The sequence below is a fragment of the Pseudophryne corroboree genome, chromosome 6 (genome assembly GCF_028390025.1).
Source record: "Pseudophryne corroboree isolate aPseCor3 chromosome 6, aPseCor3.hap2, whole genome shotgun sequence".
Classification (NCBI taxonomy): domain Eukaryota; kingdom Metazoa; phylum Chordata; class Amphibia; order Anura; family Myobatrachidae; genus Pseudophryne; species Pseudophryne corroboree.
The window spans coordinates 751,606,770-751,626,264 of NC_086449.1; the positions used below are offsets into that span (position 1 = coordinate 751,606,770).

The window sequence follows — 19,495 nt, forward strand, 5'->3', positions numbered from 1 at the left end:
TGGAATGGGCCTTAACTGATTTAGGCAGCGGCAATCCAGCCGCAGAATGAGCCTGCTGAATCTTGTTACAGATCCAGCGAGCAATAGTTTGCTTTGAAGCAGGCGCCCTAAACTTGTTGGAAGCATACAGGATAAACAAAGATTCTGTTTTCCTGACCCTAGCCGTTCTGGCTACATAAACCTTCAAAGCCCTGACCACATCTAGTAACTCGGAATCCTCCAAGTCCGTAGTAGCCACAGGCACCATAATAGGTTGGTATATATGAAAGGATGAAACCACTTTCGGCAGAAATTGTGGGCGGGTTCGCAATTCTGCTCTATCCGCATGGAAAACCAGATAAGGGCTTTTATGTGACAAAGCCGCCAACTCTGACACACGCCTAGCCGAAGCCAAGGCTAGTAGCATGACCACCTTCCACGTGAGATATTTCAATTTCACCATTTTGAGTGGTTCAAACCAGTGAGACTTCAGGAAACTCAACACCACGTTAAGATCCCAAGGTGCCACTGGAGGCACAAAAGGGGGCTGAATATGCAGCACTCCCTTCACAAACGTCTGAACTTCAGGCAGAGAAGCCAGTTCTTTTTGAAAGAAAATGGATAGGGCCGAAATCTGGACCTTAATGGAACCCAATTTTAGGCCCAAAGTCACCCCCGACTGTAGGAAGTGAAGGAAAGGGCCCAGCTGGAATTCCTCCGTAGGAGCATTCCTGGCCTCACACCAAGCAACATATTTTCGCCATATATACGGTGATAATGTTGAGCCGTCACGTCCTTCCTAGCCTTTATCAGCGTAGGAATGACCTCATCCGGAATGCCTTTTTCTGCTAGGATCCGGCGTTCAACCGCCATGTCGTCAAACGCAGCCGCGGAAAGTCTTGGAACAGACAGGGCCCCTGTTGCAACAAGTCCTGTCTTAGAGGCAGAGGCCACAGGTCCTCTGTGAGCATTTCTTGCATATCTGGATACCAAGTCCGGAACAATGAGTATTGTTCTCACTCCTCTTTTTCTTATGATTCTCAGCACCTTGGGTATGAGAGGAACAGGAGGAAATACATAGACCGACTGGAACACCCACGGTGTCACCAGTGCGTCCACAGCTATCGCCTGAGGGTCTCTTGACCTGGCGCAATACCTCTGTAGCTTTTTGTTGAGGCGGGATGCCTTCATGTCCACCTGTGGCAGTTCCCACCGACTTGCAACCTGTGTGAAGACTTCTTGATGAAGTCCCCACTTTCCCAGGTGGAGGTCGTGCCTGCTGAGGAAGTCTGCTTCCCAGTTGTCCACTACCGGAATGAACACTGCTGACAGTGAGCTTACGTGATTCTCCGCCCAGCGAAGAATTCTGGTGGCTTCTACCATCGCCACCCTGCTCCTTGTGCCGCCTTGGCGGTTTACATGAGCCACTGCGGTGATGTTGTCTGACTGAATCAGAACCGGTTGGTCGCGAAGTAGGGACTCCGCTTGACGTAGGGCGTTGTAAATGGCCCTTAGTTCCAGGATGTTGATGTGAAGGCAAGTCTCCTGACTTGACCACAGACCTTGGAAATTTCTTCCCTGTGTGACTGCCCCCCCACCATCGGAGGCTTGTATCCGTGGTCACCAGGACCCAGTCCTGAATGCCGAATCTGCGACCTTCGAGAAGGTGAGCACTCTGCAGCCACCATAGGAGAGACACCCTGGCCCTGGGGGATAGGGTGATTAACCGATGCATCTGAAGATGTGATGCGAACCACTTGTCCAGTAGATCCCATTGAAAGGTCCTCGCATGGAACCTGCCGAAGGGAATGGCCTCGTATGATGCCACCATCTTTCCCAGGACTCGCGTGCATCGATGCACCAACACCTGTTTTGGTTTTAATAGGTTTCTGACCAGTGTCATGAGTTCCTGAGCCTTCTCCATCGGGAGATAAACCCTCTTCTGGTCTGTGTCCAGAATCATGCCCAGGAAAGGCAGACGAGTCCTAGGAATCAACTGCGACTTTGGAATATTTAGAATCCAGCCGTGTTGTTGTAACACTTCCAGAGAGCGTGCTACGCTGATCAGCAACTGCTCTCTTGACCTCACTTTTATGAGGAGATCGTCCAAGTATGGGATAATTGTGACCCCTTGCTTCCGCAGGAGTACCATCATTTACCGCCATTACCTTGGTAAATATTCTCGGTGCCGTGGAGAGACCAAACGGCAACGTCTGAAATTGGTAATGACAATCCTGTACCACAAATCTGAGGTACGCCTGATGAGGTGTATAAATGGGGACACGAAGGTATGCATCCTTTATGTCCAGAGACACCATAAAATCCCCCACTTCCAGGCTTGCGATGACCGCTCTGAGCGATTCCATCTTGAACTTGAACCTTTTCAGGTATATGTTCAGGGATTTTAAATTCAGTATGGGTCTGTCCGAACCGTCCGGTTTCGGTACCACAAACATGGTTGAATAATAACCCTTGCGATTACCTAAAGGATAAAATAAAAAAGGGGCAGACTAGATGGGCCAAGTGGTTCTTATCTGCCGTCAAATTCTATGTTTCTATGTTTCCCTTATTGAAGGAGGGGAACCTTGATCACCACCTGTTGAAGATACAATTTGTGAATTGCAGTTAACACTATTTCCCTCTCTAAAGGGGAAGCTGGCAGGGCCGATTTTAGGTATCGGTGAGGGGGCATCTCTTCGAATTCCAGCTTGTATCCCTGAGACACAATCTCTATTGCCCAGGGATCCAACTGGGAGTGAACCCACTTGTGGCTGAACTTTCGGAGACACGCCCCCACCGGGCCTAGCTCCGCCTGTGGAGCCCCAGCGTCATGAGGTGGATTTAGTGGAAGCTGGGTAGGACTTCTTCTCCTGGGAACTAGCTGCGTTGTGCAGCTTCCTTCCTCTGCCCCTGCCTCTGGCAAGAAAGGACGCACCTCGGACTTTCTTGCCTTTTTGTTATCGAAAGGACTGCATTTGGTAATACGGTGCTTTCTTAGGTTGTGAGGAAACATATGGCAAAAAATTTGACTTTCCAGCAGTAGCTGTGGAGACCAGGTCCAAGAGACCCTCCCCAAACAATTCCTTACCCTTGTAAGGTAAAACCTCCATGTGCCTTATTGAGTCGCCATCACCTGTCCATTGCCGAGTCCACAGGACCCTTCTGGCCGAAATCGACATAGCATTTATTCTAGAGCCCAGTAGACTAATGTCTCTTTGAGCATCTCTCATATATAGGACAGCGTCTTTTATATGCCACAGGGTCATTAATATAGTATCCTTGTCTAAGGTATCAAGTTCCTCAGATAAGGTATCCGTCCATGCTGCTACAGCACTACACACCCAGGCCGACGCAATTGCCGGCCTTAGTAAGGTACCTGAATGTGTATAAATGGACTTCAGGGTACCCTCTTGCTTTCTATCCGCAGCATCTTTTAGGGTGGCCGTATCCTGTGACAGCAGGGCTACCCTCTTGGATAAGCGTGTTAAAGCTTTGTCCACCCTAGGGGAGGATTCCCAGCGTAACCTGTCCGTTGGCGGGAAAGGATACGCCATAAGCATCCGTTTGGAAATCTGCAGTTTTTTATCTGGAGATTCCCAAGCCTTTTCACATAACTCATTTAGCTCGTGTGAAGGGGGGAAGGTCACCACCTGCCTTTTTCCCCCATACATATGAACCCTCTTGTCAGGGACTGGGGTTTCCTCTGTGATGTGCAACACATCCTTAATTGCTATAATCATATAACGGATGGATTTAGCCAATTTAGGCTGTAACTTTGCATCATCGTAATCGACACTGGAGTCAGAATCCATGTCGGTATCTGTGTCAACAATTTGGGATAGTGGGCGCTTCTGAGACCCTGACGGCCTCTGCGACATAGGATCAGGCACGGGCTGAGACCCTGACTGTCCTAAGGCTTCAGCTTTATCCAACCTTTTATGCAAGGAATTAACATTATCATTTAAAACCTTACACATATCCATCCCATCAGGTGTCGGCGCCGTCGGCGGAGACACCGCATTCATTTGCTCCCGGCTCTGTTTCCACATAGCCTTCCTCGTCAAACATGTCGACACAAGCATACCGACACCACACACACAGGGAATGCTCTTTTTGAAGACAGTTCCCCCACAAGGCCCTTTGGAGAGACAGAGAGAGAGTATGCCAGCACACACCCCAGCGCTATATAACCCAGGAATAACACAGTAACTTAATGTTAACCCAGTAGCCGCTGTTATAATGATTTTTGCGCCTAATTATGTGCCCCCCCTCTCTTTTTACCCTCTTCTACCGTGTATCTGCAGGGGAGAGCCTGGGGAGCTTCCTCTCAGCGGAGCTGTGGAGAAAAAATGGCGCTGGTGAGTGCTGAGGAAGAAGCCCCGTCCCCTCAGCGGCGGGCTTCTGTCCCGCTTTAATGTACAATATTTTGGCGGGGGCTCATACATATATACAGTGCCCAACTGTATATATGCAAAACTTTTGCCAAGAGGTCCTAATTGCTGCCCAGGGCGCCCCCGCCTGCGCCCTTACAGTGACTGGAGTATGTGGGTGTATGTGGGAGCAATGGCGCACAGCTGCAGTGCTGTGCGCTACCTCAGTGAAGACTGGAGTCTTCTGCCGCCGATTTCGAAGTCTTCTTGCTTCTTATGCTCACCCGTCTTCCGGCACTGCGAGGGGGACGGCGGCGCGGCTCTGGGATCGGACGACGAGGGTGAGATCCTTTGTACGATCCCTCTGGAGCTAATGGTGTCCAGTAGCCTAAGAAGCAGGACCTATCCGCAGAGAGTAGGGCTGCTTCTCTCCCCTCAGTCCCACGATGCAGGGAGTCTGTTGCCAGCAGAGCTCCCTGAAAATAAAAAACCTAACAAAATACTTTCTTACAGCAAGCTCAGGAGAGCTCGCTGAACAGCACCCAGCTGGTCCGGGCATAGATTCAAACTGGAGGAGGGACATGGAGGGAGGAGCCAGAGCACACCAGAGTCTAAATTCTTTCTTAAAGTGCCCATGTCTCCTGCGGAGCCCGTCTATTCCCCATGGTCCTTACGGAGTCCCCAGCATCCACTAGGACGTTAGAGAAACACTGGATAACAATCGCAAGTCCAACATTCAGCTGACATTTTATTTTGCCATTAGAAAGGGTTTCAATCTTTTACACTGACAATTTTATCCCGCGATTTTGCACGTGAACACGCATCATCCTGGGACTTTTGTCAGTGTAAAAGGGTACACTTACAATTTCCCGGGATTTCAACCCAGGTCTCGACCAGGGTTGAATCCGGGACCATCCCGGGAAGCTGTGCAGTGTGAACGGGTATACCGGGTCAAGGCGACCCGGCACCCGTTCTCTGCAATGTGCCGGGTCGGGCCGCTAATGTAAAAGGGTCATTCCCGGGAATGACCAAAGCCTGCGAATGTAAAAGAGGTATAAAATTGGTAGAAGCATTTCCAAACAAGAGCTTCATCATGAAGAGCAAATATCACTGTAACCAAAATAACAAAAAGCTCACTTAACATTTCTTGTACATGGACTAAGAAACTTGTCAATAGACGGCAAAATGAACAGAGCATCATATAAAGTAACTGTTGATGGGAAAAGATTTATATTACAGAAAAATATTGGGAGTAGCTTAAATAGAAATAAAACAATTTCCTGAAGTGGACACTAATAACAGAGCACTTAAAATTGGTCATTGATCATAATAAACAAAGTTCATTCTGATACATCAATGTAAGGGAAGAGAATGGAGGAAAAAAGCCAAAATGGATGTTATAGCCACTTGATCTGTGTGTAAGGAAATAGTACAGAGGTTCTGGTCCAACTACAGGCAGATAATGTGCTTACAGTTTTACCAATACAGCATACAGTAGATACTCTCTGGACCCATCCAAACAAGGGTGGCATCAGCAATAGGCACAACTGATTTTACTTGGTATTGCCAAAGGAGACAGTTGCACCTCAGGTTAACATTTTAATTATGTAGCCAAACTTGCCATCAGACTGACGCCGCGCACTATGGCTAGTTAATTTCCATCAAACTGGTTAAGCAATATGCCATGTCTGTCCTCCAAAACGCTGAGTACACTTCAATAGATATGATAGTAAAACATAAAACATTCCCATTATAGCAGATTTGGCAACTATTCAAAGCACATGTTGTACGGTAAAAGTCAGACTAATATATATGGGCACCACAGAAAATGTTCTTTCATTGAAATCAGTATGAGGACTGATGAAATCATTAAGCTCCATACATTCCATGAGAAACATTGTAGATTGTTTAAAAAATAGGGGCGAGAGCCTCAAAAGTGCGCTGTCTCCTAGCCAGGCCCCTACACCATCAGGCATCTGAAAGGGGTGGTCTTCAGTATGCCGACTGATGGGATCCCAGCGCACAGTATACCGGCGCCGGGATCCCGACAGCCGGCATACCGACACTTATTCTCCCTCGTGGGGGTCCACGAACCCCCTGGAGGGAGAATAAAATAGCGTGTAGCGCGCCACCGTGCCCGTAGCATGGCGAGCCCGCAAGTGGCTCATTTGCGCTCGCCACACTGTAGGTAAGCCGGCAGGCGGGCTCCCGGCGCCGGTATGCTGGTCGCCGGGAGCCCGACCGCCGGCATATCATAGTGAACCCCCTGAAAGACGAAAGTCCCCTATTTCAAGTTATCCTCTGGTGATCACAGAAATCCAGGGATAATGGCATCTCTCCCATCCTGGCTCCAATAAACTCAGGGACACCCTTATTTTTATCAGTCTCTTCTTTTTAATGATGTGGCCCCTTAGTGGGTATTGTCTGGTTCTCACCAGACAATAAAAACCTGCACCTCAGAAATACTAGCAGAGTTGGCAAATGGGGGTGGACAACTTCATGGGAAATCCAATTGTTTTGCGGGCACTCATCACAGCAATTCAACTGCCCCCCCAACGGCACATGTGCCGTGCACACGCCCACTAGTACCGAGTTTAGCGACACAAAGAGCCTAAACATGTCTAAAGCACTGCTTGGGGCACCCAAACTCAACCACACATTTCAGCTTGCAGGAGGCTGCAGAATCCTACTTTTTGCCATTTTGGCAAGATGGATTAATTTATTATTTTATTTATTAACAGTTTCTTATATAGCGCAGCAAATTCTGTTGCGCTTTACAATTTGAAATAACAATAACAAACTGGGTGATAACAGTCATAGAGGTAGGAAGGCCCTGCTCGCAAGCTTACAATCTATAGGGAAATAGGCATATGTACACAAGGAAAGGTGCTATCTATTGCATAGAATGAAAAGACATGTGAGGATATGTGTGGACTGTACAGAGTGGATGTAATTTGATAGGAAGGTTTATGAAAGTTATGTGGGCGGTTCAGGAATTTGATACGCTTGCCTAAAGAGGTGAGTTTTGAGGGAACGCTTGAAGGTTTGGAGACTAGAGGAGAGTCTTATTGTGCGTGGTAGGGCATTCCACAGAGTGGGTGCAGCCCGATGAAAGTCCTGCAGTCGTGAGTGGGAGCGAGTAATGAGTGTGGATGAAAGACGCAGGTCTTGTGAAGAGCGAAGAGGTCGGGTTGGGGGATATTTTGTGATAAGCGAAGTGATGTACGTTGGTGTAGTTTGGTTAATGGCCTTGTGTGTGAGTAAAAGTATTTTATATTGAATGCGGTAGAGTACAGGTAACCAATGGAGGGACTGACAGAGCGGATCTGCAGACGATGAACATCTAGCGAGGAAGATAAGCCTCGCCGCTGCATTCAGAATGGATTGTAGTGGTGAGAGTCTCGTTTTGGGAAGACCAGTTAGGAGACTATTGCAATAATCAATGCGGGAGATAATGAGAGCGTGGATTAGAGTTTTAGCAGTGTCTTGTGTAAGGTATGGTCGTATTTTGGATATGTTTTTTTAGATGCATGTAACATGATCTTGAGACAGATTGAATGTGGGGAACAAAGGACAGATCAGAGTCAAGGATGACACCTAGGCAGCCAGCTTGTGGGGTAGGGTAGATAGTCGAGTTTTCAACAGTGATAGAGATATCAGGTTGGTACCTACTATTGGCCGGTGGAAATATAATTAACTCTGTCTTTGAAATATTAAGTTTGAGGTGGCGAGATGTCATCCAGGATGAGATGGCAGAAAGGCATTCAGTGACACGGTCCGGTACAGATAGGGACAAGTCAGGGGAGGATAGGTAGATTTGAGTATCATCTGCGTACAGATGATACTGAAAACCAAAAGAGCTGATTAGTTTACCAAGAGATGAGGTATAGATAGAGAAAAGCAGAGGACCCAAGACTGAGCCTTGCGGTACTCCAACTGAAAGAGGTAGCGAAGAGGAGGTAGATTCAGAGAAGCGAACACTGAAGGAGCGATTAGATAGGTACGATAGGAACCAAGAAAGGGCTGTATCTTTAAGACCTAGGGATTGTAGTGTCTGTATGAGAAGAGAGTGGTCTACAGTGTCAAATGCAGCAGATAGGTCTAGAAGAATAAGTAGTGAGTAGTGGCCTTTAGACTTCGTAGTGACCAAATCATTAACCACTTTAGTCAGTGCCGTCTCTGTGGAATGTTGGGAACGGAAGCCTGACTGAAGTGGGTCCAACAAAGTGTATGAGTTAAGAAAGTGTGTGAGTCGAGTGTAGGCAAGTCTCTCAAGTAGCTTAGAGAGACAAGGGAGCTGAGAAATAGGGCGGTAGTTTGAGAGAGCATTAGGGATTAATGCTGAAGCATGAATTTATTTCGGGGTAAGAATATTTGTTGGACATAAATAAACGTCTATCAGCCAGAGGATGACTAGGTCGGTGCAGCACCAATTGAGGGGTGAGTTGGAGATGTGAAGATTACAGTGAAGATAACAGTCTGCTGCCCAGTTGCTGCTTTGTTTGGCCAGCTGTCCCCTTACACAGCACATCTCATTATTACACACTCCACAGGACAGCAGTTTCCAGAGGGCTGCTGCATTAATTCAATATCGGGGGTATGTATAAAAAGGGCAAATGCAGTCCCCAAGGATGCTATGGTGACTTTGAGAATGCCCAATATATCAAGCGCCTAAAAAGTAAGCTTTTCAGAGCTTTCCTCACAAAATCGTACACAGTTTTCTAATGGTGCTTGCTATTGTTGCCTATGGGCTACAAGATAACTTTCCTCCCTCTCCGTGAATAATGGGCGTGCATGCACAACAGCTCCACTGGGTCCAAAGCTGGAAGTAAGGCCACTGCTTAAGCAATCACTTTACTTTCTCTCCCTTGGCAGACATGACCACTTATCGCAGACCATGCCCCCTGAAATTGTTTAGACATACCAACAAAAAACTATTTCTACCATGACATGAAACTATGCTCTTCGGGGTAAATGATGCATCGGCCCCTACTAACCATAAAGGGGACAATTGAAATGTTGTTTTGGGTGCATTTATTTGCATATACAGTATAGTCAGTCACTTTAAGCGGTGTTAATGCAAATGTTTGTTTACTAACGCGGCAAGTCTCCCCCCCCCCCCCCCCCCCCCCCCCCGCAATTTTCGCACCGAGCAGCACTGGGTTTAGCCACACAAGTGCCTAAACCTGACTGAAGTACTGGGTGCAGCACCAGAAGTTCACTTTGAGCACCCAAATAGGACACTTTCCACACATCTGCTCGCCAGCTCAGGAGGGTGAAAGCAAAAATGTGTCTCCCAAAGCAAAGGGGAGCCTGAATGGAGAAACAACTGAATTAGTCAGGCCCGTCCAGGGAAACTATGGCATCATCCGCTAAAATTGGGAATAAACAGGTCTCACTTAATTGATGCATTACTTTGAACAACTTAAAGCTTCCACCTGTACCACAGCAGATTCAATTAGCTGTTAGGTTCTAATGGAACCTAGCATGATATGTGGGCTGCACATATTTACAGTTACTGTAGGAAAACCTGTAATAACGAAGGCCTAGATTTATCAAGCCTTGGAGAGTGATAAATTGCACGGTGATAAATTGCACAGGCCAACTAGCTCCTAACTGTCATTTTTCAAACACAGCCGGTGACATAGAAGTTAGCTGATTGATTGGTACTTTATCACCGTGCTATTTATCACTCTCCAGCGCTTGATAAATGGGGGCCTAAACTTGTGAAAAGCTATAAACAGTGAATTTGGATTTCATCCCTTGTGTGCTATTACAGTTACAAAACTCACTGGCGATTTAGCCATAAAGGGAAGAATTCAGTTGTGTGCCATGTGCCAGCGGGAATGGCCGCAATGCCAGACTGCGTACATATCATCCATTTAAGGTAGTGTTATCATAGTAAATTTTCCATCTTACTTTTATGTGGAGTGAGGTAAAACTTATACCGGCAGAAGCGATACGCCCACCGATGTTGGGGAATTGAATTCTTCACAGTTTATGGGTGATATAACGTAATACACTCTTATTTATTTAAACAACAACATTAACAGTACATCAACATGCAGTGTTGTACAGAGAGTTTGACTTCTTCACATTGGTACCAGCGCCGATGGTGCTTACAACCTAAATGCCATATCTAGTGCACACAAACATTAGGGCTAGCTAATACCCCTTTCAGACTCGCATAGACTTTCCTAGTTACTGAACGTGAACACGCATCAACCAGGGATTTTGCCTAGTCTGAAAGGGCCATATCCCAGGTCGTGACCTTGGCTGAAGCCAGAACCAACCCGGGATGTGGTGCAGTGTGAACAGGTAAGGAAGGTCAAGGCCTTGACCCGGCGCCTGTTCTCTGCACAGGAGGCGGCGGTGCTTGGAGACAATCACCGAGCGCCGCCTCTTGTAGCGTCAGCGGTGACAACCCAGCAATATGCTGGGTCGGGCCGCAAATCTGAAAGGGGTCTGAAGCCAGGTCGCACCCGTGTACAAATTCTCGGGTGCGACCCGGCTCAGCTAATCTGAAAGGGGTATTAGTCAGAAGCAGAGTAATCTACCGGTTTGTCCTAGAACACAGATTTTGCACATTCAGCCAGCCTGCATGAAAGGAGTAAAGCAGGGTGTACACAGGCTATGCCACACAGCAGACAGAAGCATGTAGGGCACAATCACTGACCGCTGTCCTCACAAAGGAGTGCTAGCAGTCATCTGTACATTGCCTGATCGCTCAGGCTCACCATTGTGAGGGAAAGGCAACCTCCTCTTTGACGGAGACTCATTTACATTAGAAGCATTTGTGAGGTGGAGACTTGGGAAACAGGAAGATGAAAGTCACATAAGGCTACATACAAATGACACTCAGCAGGAACAAGTGAATTTATACCCAAGTATCAGATGATTGCATGGCAAGCTTTTATCCAGTACACCTGCACTATAAAGGAACAGGATCAGGATACATGAAAGAAAAACCCTTTTATATTAACACTATGAAATTAACAAAATACAAAATGACTCAAGTGCAGAATCACTTTTTGCAACATTTGCTCTGTATCGCTTCCTGACTAGTTTCACGCTGCTGGACTTTTTCCTACATCCACAGCCCACCATAAAAACTTGTGTAGACTGTAGATGAGTTCTTCATCTTTATGTCAACACTTAAAAAGCACCAAATAAACCATTTTTCATGATGCGCTTTAAAACACCACCACAATGCTTGGCTGCGTACATATCCAATGCCCACAATCTCTCGTTTTCCCTAGCAGATGCGGTCACAATGCCGGCTTTCGGGATTTCAGCGACTGACAGCCCAACGCCGGAATCCAGGCAGACTTTAGAATCATGACGTCAGAACTCCGCAAGGCCCAGAGGACCGACGCCGGAATCACGACAGCTGGCACCCCCACTGTAAGTATACCCAGAGGGTTAGGTTTAGGGGAGAGGAGAGATTAGCCCATACTCACCCGTCAGCATATCAGTCATCTGGATCCTGACGTCGGCATTATGACCGACAGGACCCCGTAAGCTGGCATTACACACCGATTCCTTCCCTAGCACCTGTGTGCGGTGTGAGGAAAAACTATCGATGTTGCCTGTGGCAATGTGCTGTTCCAAAAAAGAACACTGCACCTAAATGAATTGCACCCCAATGGGGTCGATTCAATTCTCCGACAGTTGACTAGCGCCGGGAATTAGCTCTCGTCGCTATTCAATTCAGCTCATGTTAAGTCGGCGAATGAGCATTCTCCCGGACTTAACAGGTTGATTTGTCGGGAGAACGGGCATTCTCCAACTTAACTCCCCGGCGAGATGCTGATTCCCGACAGAATCAGCCTCGCGCCGGCCGCACTTTTGTCGGATTTCCTTTCGCATCCCCCGGGGGTGAGAGAAGAATTCTGAGAATTAAGTGTCACTTGGAGCTGTATTGAATAGCACCGGGAGCTAATTCCTGGCGCTATTCAACTGTCGGAGAATTGAATCGACCCCATTGTGTTAGATAGGATGCAGTGGGGGATACATAGTTGTCTCTGCTACACTAATCACCAGAAGTCCCTTTTGACCTTGGAGAGACACACACCATAGCCTGTTAAGTTCAATAGTGCTTTACTTATAATAAACCTATTAGATGGAATTATACAACTGATAATATGACCGAATAGTAAATGTGTTCTGAGACTACTGGACACTTCTTTTGGTCATTAATACGATTACAGAAAATCTCATGGAAAATGCATTTTACGAGAAGGAGGATCATCGCAACATAGGAAGAAAAGATTCCGCCCAAGTGGCAACTTATTATGTAACAAAATGACTTGCCCTCAAAATTCAACCTCAATAGAACCATGTGAATTGTCAACAATAAAATTCCAACCAATTTGGAGGCCTAGTTATTACAGCTGGGTACACACTGTGCAATATTGTAAACGACTTCACCCTTTTGAGCGATATGTATGCACTATATCGTTAATGAGGCGCACTCCCGCGGGTCATTAACGATATTATTCTCATCTGTGAATGCAGGTCAATTTTGGCTATGTCGGCTAAAACCACATGTTAGGGCTGGCGGTGGGGTGACGTCACTGAACAATATTGTTCAGGGTGCATGCACTTTATCAGCTGCCCAGGAGGGTACGGAAAACACTAGATATCACTCATAGATCACAATTCATTTTGATAACAGTTAAATAGTGCCGGGGGAATTAGCTCCCGGTGCTATTCAACACAGCGCAGTGGTAAGTCGCTGAGTATTTTGTCGGGAGAACCGGTATTCTCAGACTTAAGTGCCCAAGGTGACAATGTTTCCGCTGCGCTAAGGGCAGAAATCAGCATCGTGCCGGCACTTTTGTTGGATTTCTGCTCGCACCCCCGTGTCACAGCACGCTGTATGGAATAGCACCGGGAGCATATTCCCAGTGCTATTCAACTGTCATCGAATTGAATTGTGCCCATAGAGCATATCGACTAGTGTGTACCCAGCATTACATCCCTGATGACCAATGTTTGCTGCAATATGGCAAAGAGTTTTGGGGTTAATAATTTCTCTCTTGCAAGCAGAGGTACTGTGTGTTAAGCAGCTGCCCCAGCAAACCATAAAAGCAACACTCTTACAGCAAAAAAATAAATATGAATTTGGCTATTAAATTATCTATGATAAGACAGATTTTAAAGTGTAACAGTATACAATGCTCCACTGACTGAAGTATCTAATAGAAGCCTGCTCACCTTACTTGCCTATTTTGATTTTCAAGTTACAGGTACAACACTAAGAAAACTGTAAAGTTGCAGGACCTGGTTAATAACAACCAATAATAGCAGCAGAACCCCCACGTCTCATCCTAGCAGACACCAGGAAGCTGTGACCTTAAATTGCTGCCATTAGCACTGGTAGTTTAAATCCTGATATCAGGGATGACTCAGCTATGGGTGGAGGATTTCCTGGTTTGTGAATGGGGCTCCATGCTGGTTTTCTATGACAACTAGTAAGCAGCTTGCTAACTGGCACCTGTGATAGAAAGCAGACTTACTGGAGAGGCGATTGCATTAGTGAAGAGACCATATAGGATTACTACACATAGGGGAGGCATACGAACTAAGCCTAGGAGAAAGAAACTACAGCTTGCTTGTAACATGGCAGTTACGAGCTGACTGGCTGTACTTTATCTCTCTCCAAAGCTTAGTAAATAGACCCCTCAATGTGAAGCTGGGCATCGTGGCAATAACAGCCTATGCCAGAGGTTCCCAAACTGTGTGCCGTGGCTCCCTGGGGTGCCTCGGGACACTTGCAGGGGTGCCCTGGGTTGGTGGTCCAGGACCAATTCAAATTATTCATGGTCAATATAATAGGCAAAACCAGTGCTGGTGGCTGCCAGTCATAAATTATGTGGACAAACAGAAGAAAATCTTATCCCTCACCACACTTACCCTAAGGATGACATATAAACGCAATCTACTTAATGTAATATTTCTTTCTAAATTTCTCAATAAGAAATTTTTGGCCTAGGGGTGCCGTGAAAAAAATTCTGATATTCTAGGGTGCCGTGATTCAAAAAAGTTTGGAAACCACTGGCCTATGCACATACCGGCCATTTATGGTGGTGCCAATATCGTAAGGGGTGTGCAAGGGAAAATGGGCATAGGCGGCGGATGCAATGTGCCTTTCAGAACGGCACATCGCTCTGAACTAAATCCCCTCAACCCCAATGTGGACAAAGATTAGCCACAACAGATTGCAAGGTCCACTAGGGCAGGGACTGTGGTGAATGACTGAATACTCTATGTAAAGCTGTGCATCTTGTGTGCTAGCTGTTAATGCATAATAAATAGTGGATTGGGCAGCCATCTCTACATTCTCTTTTGTGTCTATTGTACAATAAGCCCCGCAATGGGCTGCGTGACAGTGTGCTGGCGCTTTATTAAAGAACGTATGTCTAGAAAAGGCATGGCAGTAAGGACAATCATCCCTGCTGCTATGGAATAGGCCCCTGGGATGACATATGATGGGGATGAGCTGCACTGACCTGTGCTGGGGGCTGTCCCATGGAGCACACATGATACATGGCAATAATAGGATGGGGATGAGCTGCACTGACCTGTGCTGGGGGCTGTCCCATGGAGCACACATGATACATGGCAATAATAGGATGGGGATGAGCTGCACTGACCTGTGCTGCGGGCTGTCCCCTGGAGCACACATGATACATCACACAAACATGTGGGACCACACAGAACGATGCCTACTTGAGGCCATTGAGCCCGTGTATAAGGACAGCTGACAGCCCAGTGCGCTGTATACATATAAACAGAGGGCAGTACAGAAAGCATTAGGCCTGTGACAGGCTATGACAGGATAGACGCTGCCGGTGCCCCCCTGGGCCAGTCCTCCCCCGTTCCTCACTCACCGCCCGGTACACAGCCGCCGTCTCCTCGGTCACCCACACACCGCCGCTACCGCTGCACCAACCGCGCCGTCACGTGCCCTGCCGAGAGTGAAGCAGAGTGGGAGGAGCCACGCACTGTCAGGGAGGAGGTAGCCGCGCCGGACCCCCTCAGCCCTCGCAGCTGGTTCCCGTAACTCGCCTCGCAATTGGCCGTCGCCTGCCCCGACCCTGGGACTAAGAGAAGTTAGCGCAGTTTCATTGGCTGAAGCGGCTGCCAGTCATTGGCCGGGCGGAGACCTTCCAGGACCTTCTCTGCGTGGATCCCCCGGATTGGCTGCCTGCGAAGCGGCTGGTGAGACCTGATTGGCCGCGGGGAAGGGCAGTTATGCGGAAAGAGGAAGTGAGATGGTAACGGACTCTGATAGTCCATTCATTCCCACAGCTCACATGGCCGTGACCAATGCGGTGCTGCCTTGTTTGTCACGAGGGACCAGCCGAATCATTTGATCAGAGCTAGACAAGGGGATCCGAGTGTTTCCTGTTCCGGGTTCGGGTCTTCCCGCCCAACGTCATTATCTGCAGTTAGATCTCGCGTGTTCCTGGTTGCATATAAAAGTCCTTCCCTCGTGCTCAGGCGCCATTTTACGCTGGGGATCTGAGGGGAGATGGTGTGGGAATGATTTTACGCTGGTGGTCTGAGGGGAGATGGTTTGGGAATGATTTTACGCTGGGGATCTGAGGGGAGATGGTGTGGGAATGAGGGCTGCGGGTTGGAGCACAATTTTATTTAAAAGAAAAACGCAAAAAAAAAAAAAAAAAAACACAGCGAATGCATAAACAATATACCCACAAATGGAGATAGGTTAGAAGTGGTTAGATGATTGTCACGCACTGCAGAGAAAGGGGTGATCCTACACTGATAGGGAATAGATATATTATCTTTTTTTTTAAAAACATTTAATTGTAAGATTGCATAACATGGAGTCAATTATTTTTGTTCAAGTTACAATTATTCAGTAATGAGATATAAAACTTATAGGCACAGTAAAGGCCTGTATTCACGAGCCGATATGGGAGAAATGTGTGCTGAACGAACCGCTCAGCACACATCTCTCCCGCCGCTCAGCACAGGGCGATGTGTGCTGAGCGTGCGGGGGCCGCTCATTTCACCCAGTGGGTGAAATGAGCGACCTGCTAGATTGGCCTGCCATAGCACCAGCGGCAGGCCAATCTAGCATGCATCGCTGTAGGGGGTACACACGGAGCGATCTTGCTTAAAATCTAAGCAGTCTAGTCAGATTGCTTAGATTATCGCTCCGTGAGTACCCCGCTTAAACAGAATGCAAGGGAACTATTGCATTTGAGCTATGTTGTATGATAATAAAGTAAGCATATTATAATTATGGATCCGGCAATAAATTATAAAAACAAAGATACTAAAATGGGGGAGTTCTGGAAGACAACTTGTTCATTATACTGTGGTACAGAGGCTATCTTTAATTTGAGGGGAGAGGTTATGAATGTATGGCAACCAAATGCAGAATAACTTTTTAGCCCCTTCATCTTTTTTAAGACCAACTTCAAGTCAGTCCGTTTGAAATAGATAAGACATTCTGGGATGAAAGGGGGTTAGTGACAAGAGGATGCAGTTTATTTGCCGGCGGTCATGATACTCGCGCAGAAAGCCGGATAGCCCATTCGGGTTTTAGTTCAAACCTAATTGCCAAATATGTGGAAATATATGTATGAACTAAGTATTTATTCCCTTCCACACAGTACCACATACAATGCATCAAAAATCTGCATCATGTTGTGAGCATTTGAAACAGCTGGAATCTGTCGAGATTGCAGTAAGGAATCTCAATTTAGGGGTAAACAATGCACGATGTAGTAGCTTGTAATGCATTTCTGCATATGATGTAGAGATTAGCGGTCTATTACGTTTAACTAAAGATTTAAGAATCTTGGTTAGACATATATTAGGGAACATAGAATTCCATTTAACAATGGCGGTTGTTTCTGTAGCAAAATATTTTCTCTATCGTCCTAAGTGGATGCTGGGGTTCCTGAAAGGACCATGGGGAACAGCGGCTCCGCAGGAGACAGGGCACAAAAAAGTAAAGCTTTACTAGGTCAGGTGGTGTGCACTGGCTCCTCCCCCTATGACCCCCCTCCAGACTCCAGTTAGATTTTGTGCCCGAACGAGAAGGGTGCAATCTAGGTGGCTCTCCTAAAGAGCTGCTTAGAGAAAGTTTAGTTTAGGTTTTTTTTCTTTACAGTGAGTCCTGCTGGCAACAGGATCACTGCAACGTGGGACTTAGGGGGAAAGTAGTAAACTCACCTGCATGCAGAGTGGATTTGCTGCTTGGCTACTGGACACCATTAGCTCCAGAGGGATCGAACACAGGCCCAGCCGTGGAGTCCGGTCCCGGAGCCGCGCCGCCGACCCCCTTGCAGATGCTGAAGCGTGAAGAGGTCCGGAAACCGGCGGCTGAAGACTCCTCAGTCTTCATAAGGTAGCGCACAGCACTGCAGCTGTGCGCCATTTTCCTCTCAGCACACTTCACTGGGCAGTCACTGAGGGTGCAGAGCGCTGGGGGGGGGGCGCTCTGAGAGGCAAATATAAACCTTATACAAGGCTAAAAATACCTCACATATAGCCCATAGGGGCTATATGGAGATATTTAACCCCTGCCTGACTGGAAAAATAGCGGGAGAAGAACCCGCCGAAAAAGGGGCGGGGCCTATCTCCTCAGCACACGGCGCCATTTTCTGTCACAGCTCCGCTGGTCAGAACGGCTCCCAGGTCTCTCCCCTGCACTGCACTACAGAAACAGGGTAAAACAGAGAGGGGGGGCACATTAATGGCTATATATATATATATTAAAGCAGCTATAAGGGAGCACTTAATATAAGGATATCCCTTGTATATATAGCGCTTTGTGGTGTGTGCTGGCAGACTCTCCCTCTGTCTCCCCAAAAGGGCTAGTGGGTCCTGTCTTCATTAGAGCATTCCCTGTGAGTTTGCGGTGTGTGTCGGTACGTGGTGTCGACATGTATGAGGACGATATTGGTGTGGAGGCGGAGCAATTGCCAAATATGCAGATGTCACCCCCCAGGGGGTCGACACCAGAATGGATGCCTTTATTTGTGGAATTACGTGATGGTTTATCTTCCCTTAAACAGTCAGTTGAGGACATGAGGCGGTCGGACAATCAATTAATGCCTGTCCAGGCGCCTCAAACACCGTCAGGGGCTGTAAAACGCCCTTTGCCTCAGTCGGTCGACACAGACCCAGACACGGGCACTGATTCCAGTGACGACGGTAGAAATTCAAACGTATTTTCCAGTAGGGCCACATGTTATATGATTTTGGCAATGAAGGAGACGTTACATTTAGCTGATACTACAGATACCGTAAAACAGGGTATTATGTATGGTGTGAAAAAACTACAAACAGTTTTTCCTGAATCAGAAGAATTAAATGACGTGTGTGATGAAGCGTGGGTTGCTCCTGATAAAAAGTTGATAATTTCAAAAAAGTTATTGGCATTATACCCTTTCCCGCCAGAGGTTAGGGCGCGCTGGGAAACACCCCCTAAGGTGGACAAGGCGCTCACACGCTTATCCAAACAAGTGGCGTTACCCTCTCCTGAGACGGCCGCACTTAAGGATCCATCAGATAGAAAGATGGAAGTTATTCAAAAGAATATATACACACATGCAGGTGTTATACTACGACCAGCTATAGCAACTGCCTGGATGTGCAGTGCTGGAGTAGTTTGGTCAGAATCCCTGATTGAAAATATTGATACCCTAGATAGGGACAATGTTTTACTGTCGTTAGAACAAATAAAGGATGCATTTATCTATATGCGTGATGCACAGAGGGATATTTGCACACTGGCATCTCGGGTGAGTGCTATGTCCATTTCAGCCAGAAGAGCCTTATGGACACGACAGTGGACAGGCGATGCGGATTCAAAACGTCACATGGAGGTTTTGCCGTATAAAGGGGAGGAGTTATTTGGAGTTGGTCTATCAGACTTGGTGGCCACGGCTACTGCCGGGAAATCCACTTTTTTACCTCAAGTCACTCCCCAACAGAGAAAGGCACCGACCTTTCAACCGCAGCCTTTTCGCTCCTACAAAAATAAGAGAGCAAAGGGCTTGTCGTACCTGCCACGAGGCAGAGGAAGAGGGAAGAGACACCAACAGGCAGCTCCTTCCCAGGAACAGAAGCCCTCCCCGGCTCCTGCAAAAACCTCAGCA

At 47.2% G+C, this 19,495-nt stretch overlaps 1 protein-coding gene across 1 annotated transcript in view; it reads right to left on the reverse strand.

Moving 5' to 3' along the window:
- Positions 1-15,485, reverse strand: part of CANX (calnexin) — a 178,552-nt gene extending 163,067 nt beyond the window's left edge. The window contains exon 1 of the mRNA XM_063928542.1: positions 15,245-15,485. The gene's annotated coding sequence lies outside the window, so the exon portion shown is untranslated. The remainder of the gene's footprint in view (positions 1-15,244) is intronic.
- Positions 15,486-19,495: the final 4,010 nt, after the last annotated feature.